An 11,839-nucleotide genomic window follows, 5' to 3' on the forward strand; every position below is an offset into this window, starting at 1 on the left:
CATTGCTATGCGTCAGCCGCTCCGTCCGTATTTGTACGGGTACTCTTCCTTTATCACTTGATTCGTCTGGTTTGAATTGATTGCTTACTTTTCTTTAATCTGATAAGCGCCGTTTTCTTTGTTATAGGTGTTTACGTCACTCTAAGCTGAAAATGCAGTACTGTATTGTATCATGCATTGTTTGCCGCATTCTGATAGTGCATGTTTACGGCCTGTTGCGGCTCGCGGCATGGCTTGCTTTTGTGCGCACTACCGCCACTTACAATTTAAAAAAAAAAAAAAAAAAAAAAAAAGGAGGAATCGTCTTATCAGCGAAACAATGGCAAGAGACTGCAATTTGTTGTTACTTACACTGCTGCTTTCTTTGATAATGATCAACAAGATCCAAATAATACACTGCGTATGATAGAAGATGTTGTGAATGAGAGTTTAGCGAAAATTTTTCTCTGTTTGAAAATCTTTGCAGACACCTCTTTAGTACATTACATTCTGCACAGAAATTAGTCATCTTAGGTTTAAAAATCTAGTCAATTGCTGTGCTTCATTTCTGACTGTATCACTATTAGGTATAAGAATAATACGAATATAAACATGACACGATATGTATATTCTTCCGCGTTTGCTGTTGTCTCACTCTAGTTTCATAGTTTATTAGGCAGACAGGATTTAAATGAGAAAGCAGCAAACACACAACAATACATGGCAAAATGTTTATATTCTTATTATTCTTATGTTGAAGAGAATGCTGCAAGTGATTCACAATTCATAGAAGTTCCTATTAGCAACCATCTCTTCTCACAGGTAGGAAAAAATTCAGAATGTAGATTTGGCCATATTGACAAACATCCCAGTCTTGCCAGTCGGATTTTCGTAGTACATTGAAATGCTGCTACATTGGCGGCACCCACCAACATTTTTCAGAACTTCCGCTTGTGTTGCACTCGATTCTAAGCCGCAGGCGGTTTTTTGGATTAAAAAAACTGGAAAAAAAGTGCGGCTTAGATTCGAGTAAATACGGTTCTGTTAAACCACATGGTTTGCATGAAGAGCCATTGCACTCACCGTATGTGACTGTGTGGTGTGTATTCACTAACACCTTTATTCTTGGTCTATTCTTCTTTTGAGAGAATAGACCCAGAGGGCCTGTCAAGTGTACTGCGACATCTGCATATTATCGAGACTTCTTTGTACAGCATGTGATTCTTGCTTTGGAGGAGCACAGCTGTGTGGAAACCACTGTTTTCATGCAAGTTGAGGCACTTGATGTCACTCACCAAGTGAAAGACATGTTTTTTATCTTTAGAGGCTTTCCTGATGCATGACATGCTAGATGACCTGATCTGAAGCCAAGTGATTTTTGGTTCTGGGGATATCTAAAAAATGTGTTTAACAGGGACGTTCGGTCTCTACCTGATCTGAAGGCCAGTATACAGGAATACATTGCTCAGAGTCCACCAAAACTGTTGCAAACAACTCTTGATCGCATCATTTTGCAGATGTGGCATCTTGTCAACATGTTCGTATTGAAAAAAATTGCGTAAACAGTGGTTAATAATAAAATCAACATTATGCCTCTCACTCATTTGACCTTCTCTACTGGCATCCAATTCCTAATCCATTGTGTGTGGTAACATTACTGTACATCTTTCTTGCAATCACAATGCCGGGTTTGCACCTGGTGGCCAAAATTTGAACTAATTTTTTTCCATCATGAATTGACTCTGCATTACCACATTAGCATATCTACCAAATTTAGTTGCCATATCATAATTACAGCCCACACTCGACCACTATGCATAGCTGCAGTTTAAGTATAACCACTTGGTACCCTTCACTAGACATTGTATGTGTTTTTGTGACTTGTAGGTGTAGGTGTTGATGAGTCTTGAGCTCTTGATGCAACATTAGCAGCATATGATAAATTTGATCTTTTACAATGTGTTAAATACACCAAACTTCCATTTATTTCTTGTCAGAGCTCAGTATTGTTAAAAGGAAGGTACTCACCAGGTATCCATTTTGGTTCAGTTGGTAAAGATAATGATTTTGTATCCATCACACCATATTTCCCTAAAATTCTCATCACATGCTAAGACTGATTAATATAAATATATTTGTCAAACTTTTTTGAGTTGTAATAGTAGGAAGTAATCAACGTTTTCTACAGTGATCTGAAAATGTTTACCCAACGGTTCAGTAAATTTAGTTGTTGCATCAATAGAGCCCATAGTCACTCCATTTTCAAAATAATACAGCAGTATTGGTCTTCACTATAAAACATGCATGGATGTGAACAGCTCCATGGGTGGCGGCGTGACGGCAGCCTCAGCATCCATCAGTTCTGGCACCGCTGGAGGAACACAGTGGTGGCCAGAGGTGGGGCCATTGCGGCAGCGAGAGGCGTCCGTCTGGTGCAGGTGACCGGACTGGCAGTGGTGGCGTTGGCAGGAGTGCCCGTGACCGCAAACGGTGGAGGCCGCAAGTGGCGGAGGCCTCCAATTCTGCCGGAAAATAACCAGCGGCAGAAAACCGAGGATGGCACAAACAGATGTGTTTCCGGTGTTGCTTGACAGTGCCGGAGAGATCAGAAATGACAAATAAGGTGTGCCCAAGCTGGCGAAGAATGCGCCCCTGCTCCCAGCGCTGCCTGCTGGAGAAAATGCAATATAACACCAAATCATTCAGTGTTAAGCCAGAACGAGGCGAAGCAGCAGGAGCGTGCGGCGGCAGGTGCAAAAGCTGCAGGAGTGACCGATGGGTGCGGCCACATAGCAATTCCTCTGGGGAACGGATGCCCCGCGGCTGGGAGCAATATGAAGACAGGAAAGTCCAGAGCATGCGCTAGCGAGTGTGCGTGGCGCGCATCTTGTTCATCTGCGACTTGAACGTGCGCACAAAGCATTCTGCCTCGCCGTTCGACTGGGGGTGGAACGGGGCTGAGGTCAGATGACGAATGCCAGTAGCAGCACAGAACGCTTCAAACTCTGAGGACACGAATTGGGGGCCATTGTTGGAGACAATAACTTCAGGAAGGCCCTCAATACAAAAAATAGATGCCAAAGCCCGAATAGTACTGGCAGATGTAGTAGAAGACATAGGTACAACAAAAGGGAAGTTGCTGTATACATCAATAACTATCAGCCAGCGGGAGTCCCAGAAAGGACCCGCAAAACCAATATGAACGCGCTGCCAAGGTGCAGTGGAGTCGGCCACCCAAAGACGCGCTGGCAGGGAGCAGAATAATGCTCCACGCAAGAGTGACAGTTAACAAGCAAATTCTCAATTTGTTTATCAATGCCGCCCCAAGTGCAGTGATGATGCGCTAATTGCTTCATCCGCACAATACCCCAATGACCAGTGTGCAGCTAATGACCAGCGTGCAGCTATCGGAGGATTTCCGACTGCAGCAAACAAGGGACAACCACAGGAGACTGATCGTTGTCAGTTCGTAACAAGATAACACTGTGGTGCACAGACAAGTTGTGACATTGCGCAAAGTAACGTCGAACAATTGGATCACGAATATGCATCGCAGATGGAGGCCATTGAGTTCAAAAATACTGCAAAAGAATCTGCAAAGAAGCATCGGCGGCTGTCGCGGCGGCAATGCGACAAAAATCCACTGGAAAACCATCAGCTAATTCCTTATCTTGCGAATCAATAAACATGCAGGACAGTTTGGAAGAATCAAACACTTCGTCAGGCAGATGAGACAAAGCATCAGCATAGCCATGCTGGGCCATAGGCCGAAACAAGATTTTGTAATTGTAGTTAGACAAAAACAAAGACTAATGTTGCAACTTTTGTGCAGTACAGGCCGGAACTGGCTTTGACGGGTGGGACGACGACGTCAAAGGCTTATGGTTGGAGACCAAATAGAACTTACGACTGTACAAAAAATCATGAAACTTAGTCACTCCATAGACAATAGCTAAAGCTTCTTTCTCGATTTGAGAATAGTTCTGCTGGGCAGAATTGAGCAAGACGCAAAAGTGATCGGGCGATCAACAGAAGTAATGCGGTGCAAGAGAACCGCTCTGATGCCGTGAGAAAATGCATCAACAGCCAAAACAACTGATTTGGAGGGATCGAAAGGAATCAAACAGCGATCACTCACCAAAGCAGATTTGAGCTTGTGGAGAGCAGCGTTACATTCCGAAGACCAAACAAAAGGAACGTTCTTACGCCGAAGGCGATGTAAAGGCGCTGCAATCTGCGCTGCATTTGCTATAAATCGAATATAATATGTAATATTGCCCAACACAGGCTGAAGTTCTTTGAAGTTCCTGGGTGCTGGCAAGTCTCTAATCACACTAAGATGTGACGGCGAGAGGTGGATACCCTGTCTGGTAATCATATGTCCGAAATACTTAATCTCGGTTCGAAAAAATGTGCACTTTTCTCTGTTACACTTTAGTCCTGCCTGCAAAAGTACAGTAAATAAGGCACACAAATTCTGCAAATGTTTATCAGGGGTGCGACCTGATAAAACAATATCATCCAGATAATTGGAACAAAAAACAATATCATCCAGATAATTGGAACAATCAGGGACTGTGGCACACAACTGCTGCAAATAAGACTGAAAAATAGCAGGAGCTGAAGCACAACTGAATGGAAGGTGGCGAAACTTGAACAAACCAAGGTGGGTGTTGATCACAAAATAGTGCTGCGACAGTTCGTCGAGCGGAATCTGAAAGTATGCGTCCCGCAAGTCAACCGTGGAAAAGAGCTTTCCCGCACCGAGCTTATCAAAAATGTCTTCAGGACGCGGTAAGGGAAACATAGCTACCACTGTCTGGGGATTTACTGTAGACTTAAAGTCAGCACAAATATGGAGACAACCGTTTGGTTTCTTCACACACACTATAGGCGAAGCCCATGGCGAAGCAGAAACAGGTTCAGTGACACCACTGTCTTGCAAATGCTTAAGTTCAGCAGCTACGGCGTCACGCAATGTGTGGGATACCGGGCGTGCACGCCGGGAAATAGGCATGGCATTGTCTTTCACTACAACATGCGCTGCAAAATCTGTGACACAACCAAGGCCATCAGAAAAGAGGTCAGCAAAATCATCGCATAGTGTGGCAACACTGTCTGCATGGTCACTAGCGTTGATGCAAAGTACATTGTCCTGAATTGTGAGCCCAAAAAGTTCAAATGTGTCCATGCCAAAAATGTTCGTGGCATCACTAGAGCGGAGCACATGGAAAGACACTGTACGTGTCATTGCATCATAAGTGGCTTGCAAACTACACATACCGAGCACAGAGATTTCCTGTCCAGTACCGAGCGAGGTGGCGCAGTGGTTAGCACACTGGACTCGCATTCAGGAGGACGATGGTTCAATCCTGCGTCCGGCCATCCTGATTTAGGTTTTCTGTGATTTCCCTAAATTGCTCCAGGCAAATGCTGGGATGGTTCCTCTGAAAGGGCACGGCCGACTTCCTTCCCCGTCCTTCCTTGATCCAACGAGACCAATGACCTCGCAGTTTGGTCTTTTCCTACAAACAACCCAACCAACCCTGTCCAGTAAATGCAGTCAGCGTGGAATGCGATCGATGAAGCGGGGGCGAATCAAGCAAATCATACGTTGGTTTGTTCAGTAAAGAAACTGACACACCAGTGTCCAGCTGCATGCGAACAGAATGTCCACACATGTTCAACGTCACAAAAAATTTCCTCGCCTTGTGCTGAATGCGAGAGGAAGTGTCTGGCAAAACTTGATTCACACGATGAACTGTAGAAGCACGTGAAGCAGAAGGCTTTGAATAAATGGCATTAGCGTCCATAGGCTGATGTGAATCATGATCACGGTGGTTTCCATTGGGGTGACGCTGATGCGAGTCACACGAACGGGAGACTTGTCAGGAAGTAGAGTTTCTCATACTACACACAGCTTTCACATGTCCTTTCTTAATATAAAAACAACACTCTGCTTGACAGGATGGGCAACTGTCCCATGCTTGACGGGATGGGCAACTGTCCCGTGGGTGGGTACGAAAGCAATTCGGACAAGATTTCGGTATCTTAGTGGGTTCCAGGCTTGAAGCTCGTTTACTTACGCGCGAGCGACGCAGCGTGGCGGGCCGTGCTGGGACCGGGTGGGAGGGCATGTGTTGTGCCGCGCTAAAAGTACACACACCCAGGGTCACGTCAAACGCGGAAGTAGCCATTCTAATGTATCTTGTCTGTCTAGCAAGTCCATTACTTCCTGCAAAGACGGGTTTTTAAATTTGATGATTTGCTCGCGGATGCGGTGATCCGCCACATTCTGTGTAATAGCGTCTCTCATCATTATATCTGCATACGAGCATCCACATGAGCAATTAAAGTCACAATCAGAAGTGAGTCGCTGAAGGTTCGCAAACCGTAATTTATTGGACTGAGTAGGGCCACGCCAGAGGTGAAAGAATTTGTAGCGTGCAGTTACCACATTTACACTGTCGCGGAAGTGGGAGTTCAAAGCGTCAATCACTTCGTCATAAGTTTTAGTTTCTGGGCGAGTGGTGGGAAATAGTTTTACGAGCACACGGTATAGCACAACACCCACACTGGCAATGAAAAAGGCAAGCCGACCTGTACCTGGTATGTTGTATGCTGCGAAGTATTTCTCGAGCTGGGCGATGTATTCTGGCCAGTGTTCAACGTCAGGATTGAAGGCACAAAATGTCGGCGCTGGAGGCGTTGTCGGCATTGGTACAGGTGGTGGCGTTGGAGGTGCCGAAGTAGCTGCAGTTTGTAGTATGACTAGTCCATTTATGGCAACAAGCAACTGTGTCATTTGCTGAGCCTCAAAACATACAAGATCAGACAGAGAAGCCTGTTCCTGTGGCGAAGCCCTGGTTTACACAAATGAGTCTTACACTGAGGCTAGCATGAAAAGAAAGCAGTACTGAGCAAAAAAAGAAATGATAGGAGAGGGGGAAAAAAATTGTTAGTCCCCGCTCGTTGCCACTTTTTGTATCCCGCCTGGTAGGAGGCACGTGGATCTGCTCCTGTAAACTGAAGGGAAGGCCGAATGTTGGAAGTGAGTAGGAGCAGGTGAGGTAAAAATCTCGGTGCTGCAGTGTGAATTTAGGTCACCTTTACTTTAGCAAAAAGATGAATACATAACTTTACCTTGAGGGGCACGTATGTGTGAAGCCGGATGTCTCAAGGTCACAGAGGCGAAATGTGTAGTAGCTCGCACGCTATGAAATAGAAACAATGGTGCTTGGTTGTCTACTCAGAATCAAATGGGTTGAATCCAGAGCGGCGCTCATAGAGCTGCACAGCACTGGTTAGAGGGCGCTGTAGTATGCGTTGGTGTGGTAGTGCCAACCTGCGAACTTGCATCTTCGCTGTGGCATCATAGCTATCGATACCATAGCCTGTGCCATTCTTTTAACCCCTTTGTCATTTTAATTGTGTTTTAATCTCATGTATAGCTACTTTTACTCTTTCTCTGTTGCTTTAGAGCATGTGAGATAGAGTGAATGTGTGCTCAATTTGAACAATTTTTGAGATTTTAGCCACATTTGTTGTTGTAATGAGTGTAAGGGCACTGATAACCTTGCGGTTGAGTGCCCGTAAGCCACACACACACACACACACACACACACACACACACATTCCACAGGCCATCATATAGTGTGTGGCAGATGGTACGTTGTACAACACTGTATTTGAACATTACAGATTTGTCTTTCCTACTCATCTACATTAACTTACATTTTTTATATATAAAAACAAAGATGAGGTGACTTACTGAACAAAAGCGCTGGCAGGTCGATAGACACACAAACAAACACAAACATACACACAAAATTCAAGCTTTCGCAACAAACTGTTGCCTCATCAGGAAAGAGGGAAGGAGAGGGGAAGACGAAAGGAAGTGGGTTTTAAGGGAGAGGGTAAGGAGTCATTCCAATCCCGGGAGCGGAAAGACTTACCTTAGGGGGAAAAAAGGACAGGTATACACTCGCACACACGCACATATCCATCCACACATACAGACACAAGCAGACATATTTAAAGACAAAGACAAAGACAGCTAGCTAAGGATCAGCACCCCCAAAGTCCGGTGCCAGCAAGTGGACGCATGTATTCACATTGTCAGAATGGTGGACATCCAGCACACTATTATCTATAAGAAGGTGACGTCAGAAGACTGTAGTGAAATGCAGCAAGATCTGCAGTGGTTTCATGAGTTGTGTCTGCTTGTGTCTGTATGTGTGGATGGATATGTGCGTGTGTGCGAGTGTATACCTGTCCTTTTTTTCCCCCTAAGGTAAGTCTTTCCGCTCCCGGGATTGGAATGACTCCTTACCCTCTCCCTTAAAACCCACTTCCTTTCGTCTTCCCCTCTCCTTCCCTCTTTCCTGATGAGGCAACAGTTTGTTGCGAAAGCTTGAATTTTGTGTGTATGTTTGTGTTTGTTTGTGTGTCTATCGACCTGCCAGCGCTTTTGTTCGGTAAGTCACCTCATCTTTGTTTTTATATATAATTTTTCCCACGTGGAATGTTTCCTTCCATTATATTAACTTACATTTTCCTACATTTGGAGCTAGTTGCCATTCATCACACCAATATTGCAGTATATATAATCATGCATACTTCTAAAGCCCACTACCTCTTTTTCATCCATTTCTGCTTTGCTATTTTGCACTTTACTCTACCTTATTTTTTAGATATCTGTATTTTCTGTAGCCTGTTTGTTTGCTGCATTTTTATATTGTTTCCTTTTGTCAAGTAAATTCAATATCTCACATGTTATCGATTGATTTATAATGCACTGTGTCTTTTTGTTTATTTAATTCTCTGGTGCCTTCACTATTTCATCATTCAAAACTACCCATTTGTCATCTATTCTATATCTTTCTGTTTTGTTTTCTTTTATGTGGCCTCCAAAGTTTGGACTCCATTTAGCCTTGTAGATATCTTTCTCCTGTCTTAGTCAATTGTTGCCTAACGATTTCTCTGAAACTTTTATCAGTGTCTGGTTCTTTCAATTTATCCTGGTCCCATTTCCTTAATTCCTATCCTTCCACTGTTTCTTCAGTTTTAATCTGCAATTCATGACCAATATAAATTATGGTCAGAGTTCACATCTGACCCTAAAGTGATTTGGCAGTTTAAAATTTGGTTTCAAAATCTCTACCTCGCCATTACAGAATCTATCTGAAATTTTCTGGCATTTTAGTTCTTTTCCATGTAGACAACTTGTTTTTATGATTCTTAAACTTACATGTTTGCAGTGATTAAATTGTGGTCTATTCAAGATTATAAGAAGTGGTTTCCCCTTTCATTACTTACTCCAGTCCATGTTGTTCTACTATTTTTCCTTTTGTTCCTTTTCCTACTATAAAATTTCGTCCCCTATTCCAGTTATCTCTCTGTGTGTATATGTTCCACAGTGGTGTGTATGGCTTTGTTTCTATCTGGGTTATGAAAATGTGGTCACTGTGCTATTCATAGTAGTTCGCCTGCATTACTTCTCTCTTGTTCATAATTAGACCTATTATTGTGTTTCTCTCTTCTCGATCCATAACCCTGCCACTAAACTTCTCAGCTTTCCTTTATATCTATCCTCAGCTTTCTCTTTTGAAATTCCCTAACATATCAGTCAAATTAAGAGTAATATAACATTCTACGTTCTGACCTGTAGAATGTCAGATTTGTTTTTTCTGATAAGAATATCCTGCTGAGTAGTCCGTTCACTGAGATCCACGTGGATCACTTGTTTCATTTCTGGAATATTTTATGCAAGGTGAATCTATCACCATTAAAGAGTGGCGTGTCCTCTTGAAATATAACAGCTGTAGCTTCCCTTTGCTTTTAGCTGTTCTGAATTGAAACAGCAAGGCCACTACATCTAAATAGTGAGGACAAATTTTACTGCAGAGTTTTCATGGTGACAAAAACAGGTTACAGTTTGACTATTATAAGTTGACGATTTTTACTTGTGCTGCCAGTAATGGAGAAAATTAAAACTAGTTGGATAATAGTAACTTGTCTCCAACCACAGCCAATATTTCCACATGTCACGTCTGTTTTCATACAACCGTAACACACAACTAATGGTGGCAGCACTGTGGCAGGTGTTGATACAGTCTTTCCCTCACTGCTCCTCTCCCTTTGGCAGTCCTAATGCTGGGGCAAGGCATGCATCTTGCCATTCGCAACAGACACCGTGTGCATTTTCAGTTCATTGTGGTCAAACAGTAGACTTGCAATTTTGCATTTGCAACAGGGACTGTTTTTTTTCCCCAGTTTTTTAGGTGTACACCATGCTTTTGAAATACTCCTTGACAGACCAGAACTTTTGCATTGAAACGAGTGTATAAACCCTATTCTTTTAACCTCTGTTCCCTGTTTTGGTTCAAATGGTTTAATTCGAATGCTAAGTTTCATCACCAGGGCAAAATTGTTAATATAGTGAGCTGCATTGCTTACTAAGTTTGTATGAATTTCTTCGTACTACGAGACAGTGTGCCATCTGCCAAAGAGTGTGATACAAATAACATAATCTCCTTTTAATATGGTCGTACCAAGCTCACAGATTCCTTTTATTTTGTGGTATGACTGAAGCTAGTCTATCTTCACAGTTTTGTGATCTTGGTGCTTTTGTGTGATGATGATTGAGTTGGGTAGGAAACATTCTCAAATATTGATTTACCACTTAGACATTCTGTACCATATTATTAAGATAGAGTAGTAGAGACAATTTTTTGCAAACTTATGGGGTGATTTTCTTGAAATGCTGATTCCTTTCTCAGCCCTTGAGATAAATTTGGCAACAAAATTTCTTTCTGTTCTTCTTGTTTCCGTTATGACATGTCTTGTTGCTATCTGGTCAGCTGCTGTGACAAACTAATAGTATGCTACTGTTGGCTACTGTAGTTATAATTGCCTACATAAAAATGTGTAGAAACGAGTTGTCACTCATCCACCTCCATTAGCAAAATTTAATTAGTACCCATTTCAGTTCTGTTTTTTCTTATCCTGGGTGGTCAGGTATCAGGTATCCTATTAAGATGTCAACAGGGCCAGCATAAGGCCCAAGCAACACAAGGGGCCACTTGGGGCTCCATAATATCTCTTTTTTTCATATCACACTCAATTTTTTTCCCTTCTCGGTTGCATACTTAAAGTTTAGCTTGTTTATCAATTTTCAACTTCTTTCGTGGCAAATTTTCCAAAATTTAACTGCGTACTGGTGAGTTCTTCACATGTAACATGCACTTACACTGTTTAAAAGTGTCTTATGTTTAACATAAAAATTTAAAATTAGATGATTTTTTTTTGTATTTGTCCCACTTTTTATGACACAAGGTGCAATAATTAGTAAAATATAGAATTCAGGAGTTCCATTATTAAAGCAGTATGGGATACATACAGGCATTTGTGGCAGTAATGCAAGTCTCATTTAAACCGTATGCATTTCACTTTATTTTAAAGCATTTTCAATTGTCAGTTACTTTGTTTTCTACTTTAATTTCAAACATTCTTCGGGACTGATGACCTTCGCTGTTTAGTCCCCCTTAAACATACCAATCAAACATTCTTCTACGCACAGTTGTTTGATTTTAGTACATTGTACTTCACTGACAAAATACATTTTTGTTTTCTTGTTGTATAGATCCACGTACCCCACTGCACAATGTGAAAACAACAATGTATAATCCATGTTGTGCAGTGGAAGAAGCATGGTAATGTACTTTTTAAGACACTGTGACACAAGGAATTGAAATAAAAATAACAGAAAGTTGGAGGAATGTATTGAAAATGTATCCGTAATTGGAAAATGTTTTTAAATTTCTATAAAATTAAGAGTTGGCTCATACTGACTTGGCTC

General features: G+C 42.2%; 1 protein-coding gene across 1 annotated transcript in view; it reads left to right on the forward strand.

Annotated features, from left to right (window-relative positions):
* The window catches only part of LOC124608359 (ribonuclease P protein subunit p20), a 33,936-nt gene that overhangs the window by 21,474 nt on the left and 623 nt on the right, over positions 1–11,839 (forward strand). The window lies entirely within an intron of this gene.

This window comes from Schistocerca americana, chromosome 1 (assembly GCF_021461395.2).
Source record: "Schistocerca americana isolate TAMUIC-IGC-003095 chromosome 1, iqSchAmer2.1, whole genome shotgun sequence".
Classification (NCBI taxonomy): Eukaryota; Metazoa; Arthropoda; class Insecta; order Orthoptera; family Acrididae; genus Schistocerca; species Schistocerca americana.